Genomic DNA, 19,762 nt, shown 5'->3' on the forward strand with positions numbered 1-19,762 from the left:
CAGGCAGAAATCTCCAGCAAATTATCATCTCTTTTTCTCATTTTAAATACATATTCACTTTCACACCAAATTTTCTTAAACAGAGTCTCCAAATTGTTTACCTTTCAGGCCTCACAAAACTTGGATCTGCCCCTGCTTCACATCCTCTACGTATTCTGCTCCTTCATCGCCCACTCTGGCTCCCCCTGAGAACACCTTACCAAGTCAAGTACGCTTTTATAAATACCTCCTAGGAAGGATTTAACAGCTCTGCTCCTAAAGAGGAGTTTAAGGTGTCCCGCTGGTTTCACCTTCAGGTGAAGATAGAGTTAAAAAAAAAAAAAAAAAAAATCTGGGCCAAGATTGATGCAGGCAAAATATTCTACCTGATCCTCCCATCATAGGCAAAGCCTTTTCTCAACAGTTAACTGGCAACAATTCAAGGTAATTTAAATACAAAACCCCTTCCATTTGTGTGTAATTACCAACAATTACAAGAAAAGTTTTAAGAAAACAAGTGTTCTCCATGACAAGAAATATTATTCGAATTTAGAGTACTATTTTTCACTCACTTTCCTTTCTCCACAGTATAATACTTTTAATTTGAAAAGTACTTTCCTGGTTTACATGCACTTAAAGAAATTGTCAGTTGTTATAAATCCTTTACTCAAAAGTCAAATAAGGAACTTGATTCCTCGCCAGATCATCACATTGTAGTACTCTACACTTCTGGAAATAGGTTTAAGGAAAAATATATATTCGTGTGTGAGCACAGATTTACACAAACACAAAGTTCTTCCAGGTGACAAGAGACCTCTAATCATCTTGCAGCTATAAGAAATCAAGCTGAAATTGATTCAAAGCCCACCCAGCTGAGAAACTCACTTCTGCAGGAGTCCATAGTAAAGCACACGAATAATATGAAAATTAGCTGTTCCTTCCATGTGTAACAGAGGGAATATATATGCAATTTTATTAATTGGCCCAGTTTGGATATATCAGGCCTTTCAAAATATGTTAAGACACATAATAAATTTTATCTTTTAAAGGTAGCTGTTCATCTACTTGTCACAGGTAGGTTATAGTTTAACCACACAAGTGCAATGAAAACAGTGCTCACTTTATTCCTGAGGACTACTTTAACTCCGTTAATCCCCAGGAGATAGGATCTATGAATATAAATTTGAATTCTTATATTAAATCTGCAGGATTTACACTCTCCATCTTAGAGACAGCATGGAATAGTGAAAAAGTATGAGTTCTGCACTCAAATAGCCACATGCAATTTCTAAATTCACCACTGACCTTGTACAAATTACTGGACTCCTCTCTGCCTCAGTTCCTCATCTGCACAGGGGAATAGTATCCACTTTGTAGATTTCATAGACAAGATAAAGTGCCTAGCATGGTGCTTGGCACAGAGTTAATTCTTAATAATCTTATTTTAAGCATGATTTTGACAATTCGTATTGTTTTGGAATGACTGATCAGGTTAATGACAGATACTCTTTGAAGATTTACATTCTCCCTGCATTTAAATACTTACAACCAGCGATTTGCACAGGTGCTGCTGAGGTAAAGCGCAGCGCCATTGGTCTCTTTCTAAACACCCACTTGTGAGGAATAAGTGCCTTACATTTCCCCTTTGTATTAATATCAACACCTGTGCTACCCCACAGCAGACCAGCCCGGCTCTCAGAGGTCTGCCCTTTAACAAGTGTACAACAAATATTTGTTGAATTGAAATGCTACTGACTCAAGCAAAAAATGAATGCTAATGTAAATCATAATCCATACAAATCCTTCAATAAGCGGTGTCTGAATTCTGTGCGTCCTGAAGCAGGTGTTCTAACGTCTCACGGTTCACTGAGAAGCTGCTTGGTACCTTAAGTGTTCGCACCCATGTACCTTCCAGACCAAACTCTTGTAAGCCTCTAGAGGAGGCTGAAACCCTCAGTCAGCATGGCACAGTTGATTCAGACTAGAGAAAACCTCTTTTATGGCAACTCAATCATTTAAAAAAGCCGTCAGCAACCATTTGCTTAACAAATGGACAGAGCAGTGGGGAACTAATTGCGGAAACTAATCGCCTCTCTAGTTCACCACCAACATCACCGTCTTTATTTTTAACTTACTTATCTTTAGTGGGATTGAGACACTGTTACCTACGCAATTACCCCAAGGATTTCTGCTCTTGTGTCGCTCAGCAAAAGTCAGCGCAAAGAATTAAAGTTGAACCTCTGAGTCTCTACGAAGAGAGCGTATCAAAGCCCACCCAGCTGAGGAACTGACCTCTGTGGAAGCAGCCCTGAACGCGGCGGTGACTAATTCCGTGGCGCCCCGGGGAGACTGAATGTGTGGCCTTTACAGTGCAAAGAAATCCTGGGGCAGGCTGCCCTCCCCTAGTGCGCCTTCCAGTACGCCACGCCTGGATTTCTGCCTCCGGTCCTCAGGACACCTTTCTGATCTCTGAACCACAAGCAGCTCCGGGGTAGTAGCTCCACTGAATCCGCATCCTGGACCTTCCAGGTCCCCAGGTCCCAGCTTTGGTTGAGAGAAGACGCCCACCCCAGGAAACAGCAGGCGGCGACCCTGCTGCCCGGCCCACGCGCGCTGCCAGGTGAACCCGGCACCGCCCTCACCTGTGCGAGGCCGCGTTCGGGGGCCGCAAAGCTGGGCCGGCGCGCGCCCCTCACCTGCGCGGGACCTGCAGTCACCACTCGGGAGCGCACGGAGCAACCCTGACGCGGCGGGGGCGGGGGCATCACCGAGGGCCCCCGGACTTCCTTGGTCCCCCCCCGGCCCTTGCGAGCCCCGCCTTAAAGGGGAGGAGGCGGCCGCGCGTCACCTTAGAGCAGCCTCCGACCCAAGCTCCCGCGCTGCCGCCCGCAGCTCAGCCGGGTGTTGCAAGGAGGCGCTGTGCTTGGTGCTGGGCACTGGCTGAGCGTAGAGAAGGCGATTACTTGTAACTCATTCGTCTGGGTTGGCTCACAGGAAAAGGAAGGTGTGTCCAAAAAGTCCGAAGTGAGGAAATAGGACGAGGATGGCTTGCAAACTCGTAAAGTGTTAATAAGCCGTCTTCGCTGATACTCAGAAGGGTTCTAACTTCGCTGCTGTAGGTTCCTAATAGATTCATGGGAAGAGAGCAGCCTCCCTTTGTAACGCCCTGACCCTGGGAAGAGGTGCCTGAGCCAGACAGCCTGTTAAACCTATTCCACGTGTGCGCGACTGTGGATGGAAGGTGCCCGCCCAGATCCACAGAACTGTTTCCTGAGCCTTGGTGCCTTATGTATGAGATAAGGCCGGCGTACTGCTCAGTTAGCCGTCCCGAGTACTCAGCAGAGAACCCTAAAGATCCTCCCATGCGATTGTTGGCACTCAGTGAATATTTGCCATTTGTTCCCCCCTTTCCCTTACTTTCTTTTTCTACTTTTTTTTTTATCCTGCTTTCCTGCTGTGGTTGTCTTATTGTACTTTGTTTGCTCGGTTTCACTGCCTGGTCAGTTTCTTTTCCCGTCTATTAATCAGCCTAAGTCTGTGCGCTGCAGGAATTTGGGTGGATTAGGAAAAGAAATGTATGGTATGATCCATGCCTTCAGGGAGGTCAGGGACTCATCTCCTGGGAAATCGCATTTTTGAAATTAAATACAAGAGAGTTACGGAAAATAACCTTAAAACGGGAATGGGACCTTTGGGAATAGGCGGGCTGTGAAACGAAGCGTTTAGTTGGTGTAATTGGTGATTAAGAGCTCTGGTTTTGGAGTCAGACCTCAAATCAAATTCTGCCTGGGCAACTAATTGTGTAAATGAACGAGTTCACTTAACCTGTCTAAATTTCGACTTCAACAAACTGGTTATTTAAGCTATGAAATAGCTTAAAATAATAGGTATCTCATACTTTCTGAGAAATTAATTAGGTAATTCACATAAAGTCCTCATTACAGTGTCCTGGGCCATGATAACCACTTAATAAAAGTTAGCTAATAACAATGCTAAGGTGGGAAATGGGAGAAAGAGGGATACAAATTTAGAAAACGTGAGGACATGATAGAAAACAGCTGCCATTGCCATGCAATTCCTACTTACAACAATAACTACCACTGAGAAACACAACTTCGCACCAGTTTCTGTGATTGGCATGTAACACGTGATCATATTGAATTTTCACAAACCGGGAGACAGTTAATAAAATCGCTGATTCAAGATGAGGAAAATAAGCATCAGAACCATGAAATAACCTGCCTGAAGCTATGAGTCAAGTTAGTAGCCGAGTCAGAGCAAGTTGAGGCCTATGGCAAAATTGGCTTTTCCCACTGTGCCGAAGGTTACATGCCCTACCAGAGAACACAGAGAGGTAAGGGCAAGATAGCATAAAAGGAAGACGAGAAAGAGCAGTAGGTAGAAGAAGCAACCATACCTTTAAAGCTGACTAAAAATACAAATGAATTAAAATAGTAAGTGAACCCACACAAAAAGCTTTTTGCCTTTAACTCCTGCCCCAGTGGAGTTCCTGTTCTGTGGTTCCTGCAGTCCAACCGCATTTTTCAATCATTAAATGGTATAGAAAGTGAAACAACTAAAGATACAGAAATCTAAGGTCACAACTTCCCCTTCCCACCACAATACACTCATCTGCCCAGCTTCCTGGGGTTTTTGTTTTTAATTGTTCAAACACATTACCTGTCTCCTTTTCTATGTTCCACCCGGGAAATGCCCCATCCAGGGAATAATATTGTTGCTTATACCAATTTAACTTTACTACGTAACCACAGCAGCATTTAGAATGGCAACTGGACTCGTAGCTGATAAAATTTTTAACACACTTTTGTTATATTGACTTTCTCTAAACAGATTTTGAACCAGGTCTTACATTATGGGCACTGGTCAGTGATGTCATAATTTAAAAATAATACTTAAAAAAATAAAATAAAATCTCCTGCACGTGTCATAGGCAGCTTTCTCTCTCGGGAACAACCAGATATTTGGCCTCTGAAGAAATGCCTCTATTGTTAATGTGATAATTGAGGTGGAGATTTCCCACTTTTAGATACAATTGCTTTTATATCTTAGACAATGTATGCTTGGTTGCATGACAATCTACTATTGGCACCTCTTCTTTTAAATTGTAAATGGAAAATGTGACTTCTGAAGGCCCAGTGTACTCCTTGGCTACCACAGCTATACTACCTGTGGTACATGCAGAAGCACTGTTAAATACATACAAAGGCTGGATAACAATTAGTGCCGTTATCTAGCAATGTCCCTGTGCCTTTTTGAATGAGCCAGAGTATTTCAAATGGAACAAGTGAAAATTGCTATAGCCAACTAGAATCTCTGACAATGAGGGTTAAAGCAGTCTTCTCTAAAGAAGACAAGACCCTATCTGTAAATGCATGAGATCTAGAGTTCCATATCTTCTCTGCTCAGTGGGAGCCTCCTTGGGTCATCCTATCAGAGTTAGCCATGCAGTCAACACAATCTGGCCCCAACTGGAGGACACAGGGCTAATCTTGCCGGAACAAGTCCCTTGATGTCAAAGAGAAAGCTTTCTGAGGTCTGCTAGCCGTAATGTAAGGGCTTGACACTTAGCTTCCCTCACATTTTCCTTCATTGGTGCTTCTTGTCATTTCTGGGTCAATAGGAGCAGAAGTAGAAAAATGACTGAGACATAAACATGTCAATCTATACCTACCAGGGGTTAAAACGAATATAATGGTTAAAGCAAAATTTAGTCTGTTGTCCAAGTAACAAATATTTATTTTAGTGAGTGCTTTGAGGAAGTACATACACCCTGTTACGTGGCGTTGAGAAATGGTATTTCTTTTATTGTTAGTGTAAATAGTCTTTATTATTATATGTACTCATTATGTACTCAATAATATATGTACATATTATTATATGTATTTTTCCTTTGGTATAATTGTCATGTTATCCTCTTTTTATAGGCAGATGTGGAGAGACCAAATTTAGTGACTCAGTCCAGACCTAGTTCTGCCACTTACTAGCTATGAGTTTTTCCTGTAGGCTTCACTTTCTTGAACAAAAGAATGGCCCTAACAGAAAATGAGTTTTATTCTCTAATTATTCAGAAAGGCTTGTTATAAAATCTCTTTGGAAACCAACATCAGCATTGAATTGTCTTAATGATGATTTTATGTATCAAGTTCTTTCAAATACCTAAACATGTATTTAACACAAACTGATTAGCTGGAAATGTTTGTGAACATTACTACCTGTGGGTAGTAAAGAGAGACTTTTGTGGATGTTATACTTTTATGGGTGAGAATTTTTTTGGCCAAAATGAACATCTGGTAGTGGTTGCTTCTGAAAAGTTAAAATTATTAGAGGCTTGGAGTTAAGTCTTAAGAGACTTAGTCTGCCATTCATCAGATGGGTAAAGCAGAACCAAATTTCCTTATTCAGATGAAGGTTAACTTTGCCTAAGATTACTACCTCAGTACCAACATTTTTGTCTGACAATTTGAATTTCATTCAGTTAACTGCTTAAACCTCCCCCCAGGCCAGGGGAGGGGTTCATACTGTACAGAATTTCTGTGGCTCCAATTAACTTTTATTGAATTGTTCTCTAGTGTGTTGTCATTGGCAATAGTGGGGGGGGGGGGGGGTATCTTCTTAATCATCAAACTTGGAAAATATGTTGTTGAACATGCATTTGGAATGTTGGTCAGGGTCATTGTTTTTTAAAATTACACTGTCTGTTTTAAGATGATCCAAGGTGGAAGTTACCACTCATCTCAGATACAAAATTCTTGGGCTTTTCCACAGCAAATGGTTTGTTTGCATCCTATGGGTTCTGCAAATAACACAGCTGAATTTGTTTCCTCTCTAATTGAGCCACTAGAATGTACAGAGTGGCCCACCTTGGGCAAGTATTCAGAAATGCTTATTTGTACATTGCATATGACAGTTATCTGTTTTTCTACCTTTAGTTTCCAAAATGGGAGATGAAACTAGGGGAATTTTTAGGACAAGAGTATTTAGAAAACAATCAATTATCCATGCAAAATAAGAAGTACATTCATTGATATATTCATTCACATAATTAGCATGTATTCGTCATCTACGACCAGGACCACAAACTAGGGTGCCTACATGGGCAAGACTGGTGAAATAGAGATTGACTGTGGTCACATATAAGAAGATAGAGACTGTGGCAAATAGCAGAGGGTAGGCCCACCTAAAGACCTTCAAATTTACTTATTGTTAACCCTGTGCTGGCCAAATAATACAGGTGACCAAAAGCCTGGCAACCAGTTTGAATCCCCTGATCCATATATTAAGCCCTGCGATAAACACTGTGGATATAATGCAAATATGATAGCTTCTGCCCTCCAATGGCTCACATTTTTGCTAGAAGATGTGTAAACAGATAAACACAATAGAGTGTCAGAGTGAAGAGGCCTTGATAGCAGCACCTGCAGAGCCCAGCAAGTGGTATAAAAAGCCAGATAGAAAATACATCAGAGAATCAGCAGAAACTGGGACCCCAGTCTGTCCCAAGTGATGAAAAAGGGAGTCTTCATGGGTGAAACCTGGCTTACACCATTGAGATAAGTACAGACTCAACTGACAGACAAAGATCACTTCAATAAATGAAGCCAGCCATCTAGCAGTATTTCCATAATCTACTCAATCAGAAAATCAAAATATAGATAACATGTGGAGAAAGAATAACTATGTCTATGGCTGAGGGAATTAACAAATTTTGGACTTGACATCTCCGGTCTGTCTTTGTGATTGGTTGGGATGTATAATTTGTGTAAGTTTTCATTCATCCAGTCTCCAATTACTGCCTGTAATGATGACCTACAAAGAAAGTACAAAGTCACTAATTAATGGATTGAAAAGTAGTCAGGAAATAGATAGGGTCTTATTAAGTACATTAAGGACAGCATTTGCAAACCAACCTGGTACGCACTTACCTGCTTTACTGATTTTTTTTTAAGCACATCTTTATAGTGACAATTGTCGCCACTTTCTGAAAAAATCCAAAATAGAAAATAAGATAATAAGTAATGTGACCTTAAGACTAAGTGAATTTCTTAATTTCAAATATGTGCTAAAGTTTTTCATTTTTCCTGTTGAGAAATACCCAACTATAATGAAAAAGTATACCTTTTCTAAAGGGCTTGTTCTTTTAAAAAGTAAACTTTGCTTAGGTTGAACTTCCTATTCAGCTGATTTTAAAATGGAGAAGAATAAGGAAAACCCAATTCAGTCAGCACAAAAATATATTTTAGATATTTTAACGGGAAAGGAGTGGCTTCATTTATTAACATCAGACATCTTCTCAGTTGTAGTTTAGAACTTTCTACAGTGACCTTTGCATCCACCTTCAGTGTGGGGTGTGACCTGCCTCCTTATCCCTGATGGTTTTTGGTGAAAGTGAGTCCTACTTGATCACTTTGCAAAATGTAGTTCTATTCCAGCATCTCTGATCTGAAAACCCCAGTTTTATATTTCAAACTATGTGTACTGCTTTCATACACATTCATTGGCAAAATATGCTCAAGAAATCTACAAAACTAAAAAGAGAATCCCGGCTATGTGTTCATATAGCAGATTAAACTATTCTGGGTCTTTGTTAAGTTTTGTGTCTATAATGCCTCATTTCTGGAAGACTATCTTCTCCAGCAGTGAAAACCAATCACTTGTCTTGAGAACCAACCAAATCCCAACATCATATTGTTGCACCTGAACATATTATACATATTTTAGTACATCACTGAAATACAATTTTGTTAAGCAATATTTCTTTGAGAGCTGAAAGTAAAGTGACAAGGAGTAGGCTCAGAGATCCACATTTAAAATGCATGTGGAGACATTATCCTGCTGACTGCCTATGTTCTAGGTAGCTCTAAAGTGCACATTTTAGCGAGGTGTGCTCAGGGAGGCTCGTGTCCTCTGCGAGATAGAAACTTCCATGGTCACTTAATGATGAAACATGGCAGGCAAATAAAAGGCAGAATTAGCAGCACCATGAAAAGTGTGACTGGAAGTCAGAAGGGTGGAAATTAAAAATGGAAAATCAAGTGATCAATGAACAGTGGGGGGAAGCAAGCTGGAATTTAAATTGGCAAGGCAAAACTACTATGGACCATCTGGACAAGAAGACCAAAAAGTGTGAAGATAAATAAGGTAGACAAGTCAAAAGTAACGGTCTGATTATATAAGTAATGATGATAATGAGCCCAATATAATCGAAGTTTGTACTATCTATAGCTATAATGTAAGTCAGACAAGAAAATTGATTTTTTTCTTTGGAATCACACTTTCCTCAAGGTGTGGCTATCACTGCAGTTTTTTGAAATACAGCAATACTCTGCTTAATGAACTACCATTGTACCTTATCTGACTATATTATTCTCTAAGAATATAAAAACTCATTAACTCATTCCTATAAATGTAACTCAGGTGAATGCATATGCCTATTGTTATTAAGAAGAGTATAGTGTTAAAATGTTATTTGCAAGAATTAATATTGTGTTTTAATATGTAACATCTACCTAACATGAGCTCTCAAAACAAAATTTGCAATTCTATCTGTAGAAAATGTATTTTTTAATCTCCATTAATATCTTTGTTCTTTTCTCACCTTGCCTTCTGCTCATGGCTTCCTATACGTAACCTTTGATTTACCATCTTTCCTACCACTGCATTTATTCTTTCATTTTCGAGTATCTGGCTAGATTCACTGTCAGTAACATGTATCCAAATTCTATCTCCTCCAAAGCCCGCATAAATTACTGTCTCCTCCACAAAGAATCCCCTCATTCCTCCACCAGAAAAGATCTCTCTCTCCCTCAAGAATACCCAGAGTGGCCGGGCGCTGTGGCTCATACCTGTAATCCCAGCATTTGGGGAGCCTGAGGCGGGTGGATCATGAGGTCAGGAGTTCAAGACCAACCTGACCAAGATGATGAAACCCCGTCTCTACTAAAAATACAAAAATTAGCCTAGCGTGGTGGCAGGTGCCTGTAACCCCAGCTACTCAGGAGACTGAGGCAAAGAATTGCCCGAACCCAGGAAGCGGAGGTTGCAGTGAGCCGAGATCACACCACTGCACTCCAGCCTGAGAGACAGAGCAAGACTCCATCTCAAAAAAAAAAAAAAGAAAAAAAAAAAAGAAAAAAAAAAAAAAGAATTCCTTTAGAAATATTACCAGTTTAAAAATGCTTCATTCAAGAACAACTGCATCCATCTTTATAAAATATTTCTTTGGAATATCTGTCTTATCTTTCAAATATTTGTTTCAGAAATATTTCTGGAATACTCTATGCTAGACAGTCTAGGCAGAATGCAAGCTTTCTGATTTCACACACTTATCAACATATTAGTTATCTAGTGTTGTATAACAAATAACCCAAAAACTTAGCTGTTTAAAGCAACAAGCATTTATTATCTGAGTTTTGGTGGGACAGGAATGCTGGTCTAGCTTAAATGGGTGCTTCTGTCTCAGGATCTCTCATGAGGTCACAGTCAAGCTGTCCACCAGGGCTGCAATCATCTCAATGGCCACCTGGATCCAGAGTGTTTCAAATCTCACTCATGGTTGTTGGTAGAACTCACTCAGTTCCTTGACAAATGGACCTCTACATAGGTGGCCTCATGTTATGTGTCCTCATATTATGGCAACAAGTAATGAAAGAGAAAGAGATTGTGAGAGAGAGAGAGACCAAGATGAAAGCTACCATCATTTTATAACCTAATCTTGGAAATGACATCCTATAACTTCTGCCATATTTTATTCACTAGATAAAAATCAATAAGTTCATCGAAAATGCAGTGAAAGGGAATTGCATAAGGGCATTAACATCAGGAGGATGGGATCAATGGGGGCCAATTTAGAAACTGTCAATGACATCTAATTAGCACAACAGATATAAATGTCTGATTAAAAAACTGTTTAGAGCTTGTTGAGTTTCTTGAATCTATGCATTTATAGTTTTCAAAATTTGATGAAAAATGTTTTAGCCATTATTTCTTCAAAATTTTTATATCCCCACCTCACCCCCATTTTTCTTTTTTTTTGGGTGCCTAGGTTTGGTTGTAACCTAACCTTACAGATAGGTTAGGCCATTTGACATTGTCCTACTGTTCACTAATACTTTGTTCATTTTTTCTCTTTTCTTCAAGCTTCTTTTCTCTGTGTGTTTCATTTTTGGATAGTTTCTATGTGTTCAAGTTGATTAATTTTTTTTTCTGTAACGTCTTATCTCTACTAATCCAATACATTTTTCGTCTCAGATGTTGTATTTTTCTTTTTTAGGATTTTTACTTGTATCTTTTATATTGCTGTATAGCTTTTATTTTTCTCCTTCTTATGTTTATATTTTCCTCTGCTGAAAGTAGAGAATATATTAATAATATCATTTTATCCTCTTTGTCTACTAATTCTATTATCAGTTTTATTTTTATATCTGGGTTTCTTTATATTGATTTTTTTCTTACTTGTAATGGGTCTTTTTCCTCTCTACGTGCCTAGTAAATTTTAATTAAGTGTCATACAATGTGAATTTTATTAGATGTAAAATTTTTAGAATTATTATTTATTTAAATATTAGGGGGATTTTTTTTTTTCTTGAATGTAGGTAAGTTACTTGGAAATAATTTGATTTTCTTGAGACTTGTTTTTAAGCTTGGTTGGGTGGATCCAGAACAATCTTTAGTCCAGGTTATAACTTTTGAGGATTCTACTACATGTGTTAGCTCTTTCCTTACTGCGTTATGGGAACTTGAACCTGTATGAACCTCAAGGATTGTTCCACCTGCTTCTTTCTGGTGGTTTCCTTAAATACATTAGCTAATTGGTATCAAGCTAAACATTGAGAGAAATTCCTTTTTGATAGATCTGTTTCTCTCTCTCTGGGGAGGGTTGCAGGTGTTTCCTCTCTATACTCTCTCCCACAAATGATGGCCACGTTGGCCACCAGGATTTTCTGGATGTTCCTATTCTTGAGCCATGCTCTGGAAACTCTGCAGTCAGCTGAAGATACTGTAGGACTCATTTCATTTATTTCCCTATTCTTAAACTTCACAGTACTGCATTGTCTGTTGTTTAATACCTGAAAATGCTATTGTTTTATATATTTGGGTTGGTTCTTGTTGTTGTTAACTGTAGGAAGACAAATCCAGCCCCTTTTAGCCCATCATGGTCAGTAGCTGAAGTCTAATCCTATAGACATTTGGCTCAATTTCAAACATTTAGCCTTCCGGTGACCTGTATGACATTTATTCTTTGTGACAGAAGAGACCTGACTAAACTTTTTATAGCTGACAGAGACATGTACTAGGAGTCAGAATATCTGAGTTCATAACTTGGCTCTTCAGAAAAGTATAGTGGTATTTTTCAGGCAATTTCCTGAAGAGATTAGACCAGATCAAAGATTCTTAGTATTTTAATTGAAGAAATTTACTGTATTACTATCATTATTTTCAATTTGGCTACATTGAATATCTTACTGGCAGCTCAGATAAGTTGGTCCAGCCCCAAAATTCTTATAATTCCACAGCCAGTCAGGGGTCCGATGGCTATAACATCTGTGTTGATTCACCGAGTTTATTCAATTCCATCCAAAAGCAAAGCAGCAGCATGTTAGAAAGCCTATGCAGTCTTATTATGGGAAATTGTCTACTTCCATACTCCTATTAAGAGTAAGCCTTTATAGGTCTAGCACCTAAATTTTATAAATCTTTTCTTCAATACTAAATCTATTATCTTTGCGAAAGAAGTAATAACATTATGACTGCACACAGGGATCACCACTCTCAATATTGACAAATCTTTTTGAATATCAACCAGGCAGATTTCCAGGTCTCAATGATGCCAAGCAAAATTTCTCTGTCAAGACACTGCTTCTGATTCTCTTTGAAATATGCCAAGGATGAACTGATTTTTCCTTAAGACACTTGGACAAGATCTCATTGCATTCTAGATTAATATAACCTGAAGTAATTTGGAAATGAGGCTACCAAGCATAAAGTCGCTGAGCAACTTTATCTTTCAAGGTAACTGGCAAACAATCAAAGATATAGCTCATGATCCAAAGTGCTCTTATGCATCTTTCATTTGTAAGTGGAGAAAAGGTACAACAACAGCATCAAAGGGCTTCTCAAAAGTGGCAGGTTCTCTATTACTACGCTCAGATGAGTAACTTCATTACCTGCAAGTTGTCTTTGACTGACCGTGTTCCTGTTCATTCCAAATCCAGCTCAGTGTCTCCTATTATATAATAGGACCTTACCGCTTCTAGAACCACCTGCAGGATAAACAAAATCAGCCATGTAAATTTCCATTTCAAATTAGCTCTCCTTCCTATCTGTATATTTTAATGGAATCACTTTAGTGGGATTTAAACTTTGGCTGATCATTTCTTTTTCTACTTACCTAATGTATTCTATCATCTGAACAATAGTGTTAAAAATTTGAGTGTCTAGAAACTTATACTAGGCTTTGTTTGCTTTTTGACCAAACAATGGGGAGCTAAATGGTCATGTTGAGAACTTAAGCAAAAACAAGTAAATAAACTAATAGAACCTACTTCGTACAGTGTATGTGCTCAAGCTACTTATTCACTGATGATGACCTTAAGCAATCTAACATCCCTTATATGTGACTTGGAAAGATTGTCTACATCAAAGGATTATTGTGAAGATAATACCCATTTTGAGTATATCTAAGCCAAGTCAGATTCTCAAGAAATTGAACTGGTGGATATAGTAGTGATAATAATGGTGATGATGATGATAAAGTTCATGCATATAAGTAACCCTTATCTCCTTTATTGAGGTTTTTTTCAGCATTTTATTATGAAGAAAATCTCAAACATACAGCAAACATCGAAGACTTACCATGCAAAACTGTATATCCACCACCTAAATTCTATTACACATTTTGTTGCATGCCTGTTCAACCATCTAGCCTCTATCCATCAGCCTATCTGTTTAATTTTGAAAGATTGAAAAGTAAACTGCAGACATTATTACACACACTGCGTGCACAGAATTAATTACAGTTCAGTATTTTTCTTTCAGTATAAATGTTATACACATTCACACAATCATACATGGAAATTCACTGTTTTGATGAAATAATGTACTTATAGTATCAAGATACAGGACATTATCTTCACCACCCCCCAAAGTTACTTTAAAGCCATTACCCTGGCAATACCCTCCATACACACATATTCAAAGTTACTTTAAAGCCATACCCTGGCAATGCCCCTCCATACACACATATTCACACAAACACACACAGCGGCCTCACTTCTGACTTTTTATTTCATCACAGATTAGTTTTGCCTGTTCTGGAATTTCAAATAAATCTACTCTTGTGTAAGGTTTTCTTTTTTTTCACATCATTTAATGTTATTGAGATTCGTTCATTTTGCTGTGTGTATCAGTAGTTTGTACTTTTTTGCCAAGCGATAGTTCATTGTATGACTATATCAGTTTGTTTATCCGATTCATGAACACCTGGTTGTGCTCATTTTGGGGATGTTAGGAATAACATTACTAAGCACACTTTTTAAAAAAATTTTTGCTTGAAGTTCTGGGATACATGTGCAGAACATGCAGGCTTTTTTTTTTTTTTTTTTTTTTTTTAATGGCAGAGTTGCTTTGTCGCCTAGGCTAGAGTGCAGTGGCGTGATTGTATATATGTGCCATGGTGGTTTGCTGCACTTATCAACCTGTCATCTAGGTTTTTAGCTCCGCATGCATTAGGTATTTGTCGGAATGCTCTCACTCCCTGTGCCCCCGACTCCAAGACAGGCCCTGGTGTAGGATGCTGCCCTCCCTGTGTCCATGTGTTCTCATGGTTCAACTCCTACTTAAGAGTGAGAACATGTGGTGTTTGGTTTTCTGTTCCTGTGTTAGTTTGCTGAGAATGATGGCTTCCAGCTTCATCCATGTTCCTGCGAAGGACATGAACTCATTCTTTTCTATGGCTGCATAGTATTCCATGGTGTATATGCACCACATTTTCTTTATCCAGTCTATCATTGATGGACATTTGGGTTGGTTCCAAGTCTTTCTTATTGTAAATACTGCTGCTAGTGTAGATATACTTGTGCATTTGTCTTTATAGTAGACTGATTTATAATCCTTTGAGTATATACCCAGTAATAGGATTGCTGGGTCAAATGTTATTTCTGGTTCTAGATCCTTGAGGAATTGCCACTCTGTCTTCCACAATGGTTGAATTAATTTACACTCCCACCAACAGTGTAAAAGCATTCCTATTTCTCCACAGCCTCGCCAGCATCTGTTATTTCCTGACTTTTTAATAATTGCCATTCTAACTGGTGTGAGATGGTATCTCATTGTGGTTTTCATTTGCATTTTTCTAATGACCAGTGATGATGAGCTTTTTTTCATGTTTCTTGGCCTCATAAATGCCTTCCTTTGAGAAGTGTCTGTTCATATCCTTTGCCCACTTTTTGATGAGGTTGGTTGTTTTTTTCTTGTAAAGTTAAGTTCCTTGTAGATTTTGGATATTAGCCCTTTGTCAGATGGGTAGATTGCAAACATTTTCTCCCATTCCATAGGTTGCCTGTTTACTCTGATGACAGTTTCTTTTGCTGTGCAGAAGCTCTTTAGTTTGATTAGATCCCATTTGTCAATTTTGACTTCTGTCGCAATTGCTTTTGGTGTTTCAGTCATGAAGTCTTTGCCCATGCCTATGTCCTGAATCATTTTGCCTAGGTTTTCTTCTAGGGTTCTTATGGTTTAAGGTTTTGCGTTTTAAGTCTTTAGTCTATCTTGAGTTAATTTTTGTATAAGGCGTAAGGAAGGGGTCCAGTTTCTGTTTTCTGCATATGACTAGCCAGGTTTCCCAGCACCATTTATTAAATAGGGACTCTTTTGCCCATTGCTTGTTTTTGTCATGTTGAAGATCAGATGGTTGTAGATGTGTGGTGTTCTTTCTGAGGTCTCTGTTCTGTTCCGTTGGTCTATATGTCGGTTTTGTTACCATTACCATGCTGTTTTGGCTACTGTAGCCTTGTAGTACAGTTTGAAGTCAGGTAGTGTGATGCCTCCAGCTTTGTTATTTTTGCGTAGGATTGTCTCGGCTATACAGGCTCTTTTTTGGTTCCATCAGTTCATCCAGTTTAAAGTAGTTTTTTTCTAATTCTGTAAAGAAAGTCAATGGTAGCTTAATGGGAATAGCACTGAATCTATAAATTGCTTTGGGCAGTGTGGCCATTTTCACAATATTGATTCTTCCTATCCATAAGCATGTAATTTTTTTCCGTTTGTTTGTGTCCTCTCTTATTTCCCTGAGCAGTGGTTTGTAGTTCTCCTTGAAGAGGTCCTTCATATCCCTTGTAAGTTGTGTTCCTAGATATTTTATTCTCTTTGTAGCAATTGTGAATGGGAGTTCACTCATTATTTGGATCTCTGCTTCTCTATTGTTGGTGTATAGGAATGTTTGTGATTTTTGCACATTGATTTTGTATCTTGAGACTTTGCTGAAGTTGCTTATCAGCTTAAGGAGTTTTGGGGCTGAGACGATGGAGTTTTCTAAATATACAATCATGTCATCCGCAAACAGAAACAATTTGACTTCCTCTCTTCCTATTTGAATATGCTTTATTTCTTTCTCTTGCCTGATTGCCCTGGCCAGAACTTCCAATACTATGTTGAATAGGAGTGGTGATAGCGGGCATCCTTGTCTCATATGCACACTTTTAAACAGGTATTTTCATGGACTTTTTAAAAATCAGGTATGAGATCATAGAGTTGATTATCTTCCCTTTCTTTTTTTAATTTTTTAAATTTTTGTGAGTACATAGTAAGTATATATATTCATGAGGTATGTGAGATACTTTGATATAGGCATGCAATGTGTAATAATCACATCAGGGTAAATGGGGTATCCATGACCTCAAGCCTTTATCCTTTGTATTAAAAATGTTCCAACTATACTATACTCTTTTAGTTATTTTTAAATGTACAATTAAATAATTATTGAGTATAATCACCTTGTTGTGCTATCAAAACTAGATATTATTCATTCTTTCTAACTACTTTTTTGTACCCATTAACTGTCCCTAATTCCGTCCCACTCCCCTGCCACCCTTCCCAGCCTCTGGTAACCATCATTCTACTCTCTATCTCCATGAGTTCAATTCTTTTAATTTTTAGCTCCCACAAATCAGTGAGAATATGTGAAGTTTGTCTTTCTCTGCCTGGCTTAACATAATGACCTCCAGTTCCATCCACATAGTTGCTAATGACAGGATCTCATATTTTTGATAGCTGACTAGTACTCCATTGTGTATATATACCATATTTCCTTTATATGTTGATAGACAGATGGCTTCCAAATCTTGGCTATTGTGAATAGTACTGCAATAAACATGGGAGTAGAGATATCTTTCCAATATACTGATTTCCTTTCTTTTGGGTATATACCTAGCAGTGGGATTGCTGTATCATATGGTAGTTGTATTTTTAGTTTTTTGGGGAACCTCCTAACTGTTCTTCATAGTGGTTGTACTAATTTGCATTCTCACCAACAGTGTACAATGGTTTTCTTTTCTTCAATTCCTCGCCAGCATTTGTTATTGCCTGTCTTTTTGGTAAAAGCCATTTTAACTGGAGTGAGATAATATCTAACTGTAGTTTTCATTTGCATTTCTCTGATGATCAACATTGAATACCTTTTCATATACCTGTTTGCCATTTGTATGTCTTCTTTTGAGAAGTGTCTGTTCAGATACTTAGCCCATTTTTAAGTTGGATTATTAGATTTTCTTTCCTATAGATTTGTTTGAGCTCCTTATATATCCTGGTTATTACTCACCTGTCAGAGGGGTAGTTTGCAAGTATTTTTTCCCATTCTGTGGGTTGTTTCTTCACTTTGTTGACTGTTTCTTTTGCTGTGCAGAAGGTTTTTAACTTGATGTGATCTCATTTGTCCATTTTTGCTTTGGTTGCCTGTAACTGTGGGTTATTACTCAAAACATCTTTGCTTACTCCAATATCCTGTAAAGTTTCCCCAAACTTGCTTTTAGTAGTTTCATAGTTTGAGGATTTAGATGTAAGTCTTTCATCCATTTTGATTTCATTTTTTATATGATGAGAGAGATAAAGGTCAAGCTTCATTATTTTTCATATGGATATTCAGTTTTCCCGGTATCATTTACTGCAGAGACTGTCCTCTTTCCAATGTACATTCTTGTTACCTTCATTGAACATGAGTTCACTGTAGGCATATAGATTTACTTCTTTGTTCTCTATTCCCTTCCATTGGTCTATGTGTCTGTTTTAATGCCAGCACCATACTGTTTTGATTATATAGCTCTGTGGTATAACTTGAAGTCAGGTAATATGATTCCTTTAGTTTTGTTCTTTTTTTCTTAAGATAGCTTTTGTTATTCTAGAAATAGCTTTTGGCTTTTGTGGTTTCATGTAAATTTTAGGACTTTTTTCCTATTTTAAATCAGAAGACTTTTGGATAGTAGGGACATTTTAGCAATATTTATTCTTTCAATTCATAAACATGGAATATCTTTCCATTTTTTGTGTCATCTTCAATTTCTTTCACCAGTGTTCTAGGGCTTTCATTGTAGAGATCTTTCACTTCTTTGGTTAATTCCTACATATCTAATGTTATTTTTAGCTATAGTAAATGGAATTACTTTTTATTTCTTTTTCACATTGTTCACTGTTAGCATATAGAAATGCTACTGATTTTCACATGTTTATTTTGTATTCTGCAACTTTACTGAACTTGTTTATTAGCTCTAATAGACTTTTTGTGGAGTGTATAGGTTTTTCTAGTGTGAGATCATATCATCTGGAAGCAAGGATAATTCAACTTCTTCCTTTCCAATTTGGATGCCCTTTATTTTTTTTTTTTTTCTCTTGTCTGATTGCTCTAGCTAGAACTTCCAGTACCACGTTGAATAACAGTGGGAAAAGTGGGCATCCTTGTCGTGTTTCAGATCTTAGAGGAAAATGTTTCAGTTTATCCCCATTCAGTATGATACTAGCTGTGGGTTCGTCATATATGGGTTTTATTATGCTGAGGTGTGTTCCTTCTATACTAAGTTTTTTGAGAATTTTTATTGTGAAGGAGTGTTGGATTTTATCAAAGGCTTTCTCAGTATCAATTGAAATGATTATTTTTTTTGTCCTTCATCCCATTGTATGATGTATTCCATTGATTTATATTGATTTATTTATGTATATTGAACTACTTTTGCATCCTGGGGATAAATTCCACTTGGTCATGACAAATTATCTTTTTTTTTTTTTTTTTTTTTTTTTTTTTTTTTTTTTTTTTTGAGATGGAATCTCACTCTGTCTCCCAGCCTGGAGTGCAGTGGCATAATCTTGGCTCACTGCAACCTCCACCTCCCTGATTCAAGCGATTCTCCTGCCTCAGCCTCCCAAGTAGCTGGAACTACAGGCGCGTGCCACCACACCCACCTAATGTTTTGTATTTTTTAGTAGAGACGGAGTTTCACCATGTTAGCCGGGATGGTCTCCATCTCCTGAACTTGTGATCCTCCCACCTCGGCCTCCCAAAGTGCTGGGATTACAGGCATGAACCACTGCACCCAGCTGAATTATATTTTTAATGTGTTGTTGAATGCAGTTTGCTAATATTTTGTTAAGGAATTTTGCACCAATATTTATCAGAGATATTGGCCTGTAGTTTTCTTTTTTGATATGCCTTTGTCTGGTTTTAGTAAAAGGGTAATACTGGCCTTGCAGAGTGAGTTTGAAAGTATTTGTCCTCCTCTAT

At 38.1% G+C, this 19,762-nt stretch overlaps 1 protein-coding gene across 4 annotated transcripts in view; it reads right to left on the reverse strand.

Annotated features, from left to right (window-relative positions):
- MCTP2 (multiple C2 and transmembrane domain containing 2) overlaps positions 1-2,782 on the reverse strand; it is a 257,893-nt gene extending 255,111 nt beyond the window's left edge. For 3 of the 4 annotated variants that reach the window (XM_007990508.3, XM_007990506.3, XM_007990502.3), the window contains exon 1: positions 2,622-2,782. The gene's annotated coding sequence lies outside the window, so the exon portion shown is untranslated. The other variant, XM_007990503.3, reaches the window with a different exon arrangement.
- Between the last annotated feature and the right edge of the window lie 16,980 nt (positions 2,783-19,762).

This window comes from Chlorocebus sabaeus, chromosome 29, assembly GCF_047675955.1.
Source record: "Chlorocebus sabaeus isolate Y175 chromosome 29, mChlSab1.0.hap1, whole genome shotgun sequence".
Taxonomy (NCBI): domain Eukaryota; kingdom Metazoa; phylum Chordata; class Mammalia; order Primates; family Cercopithecidae; genus Chlorocebus; species Chlorocebus sabaeus.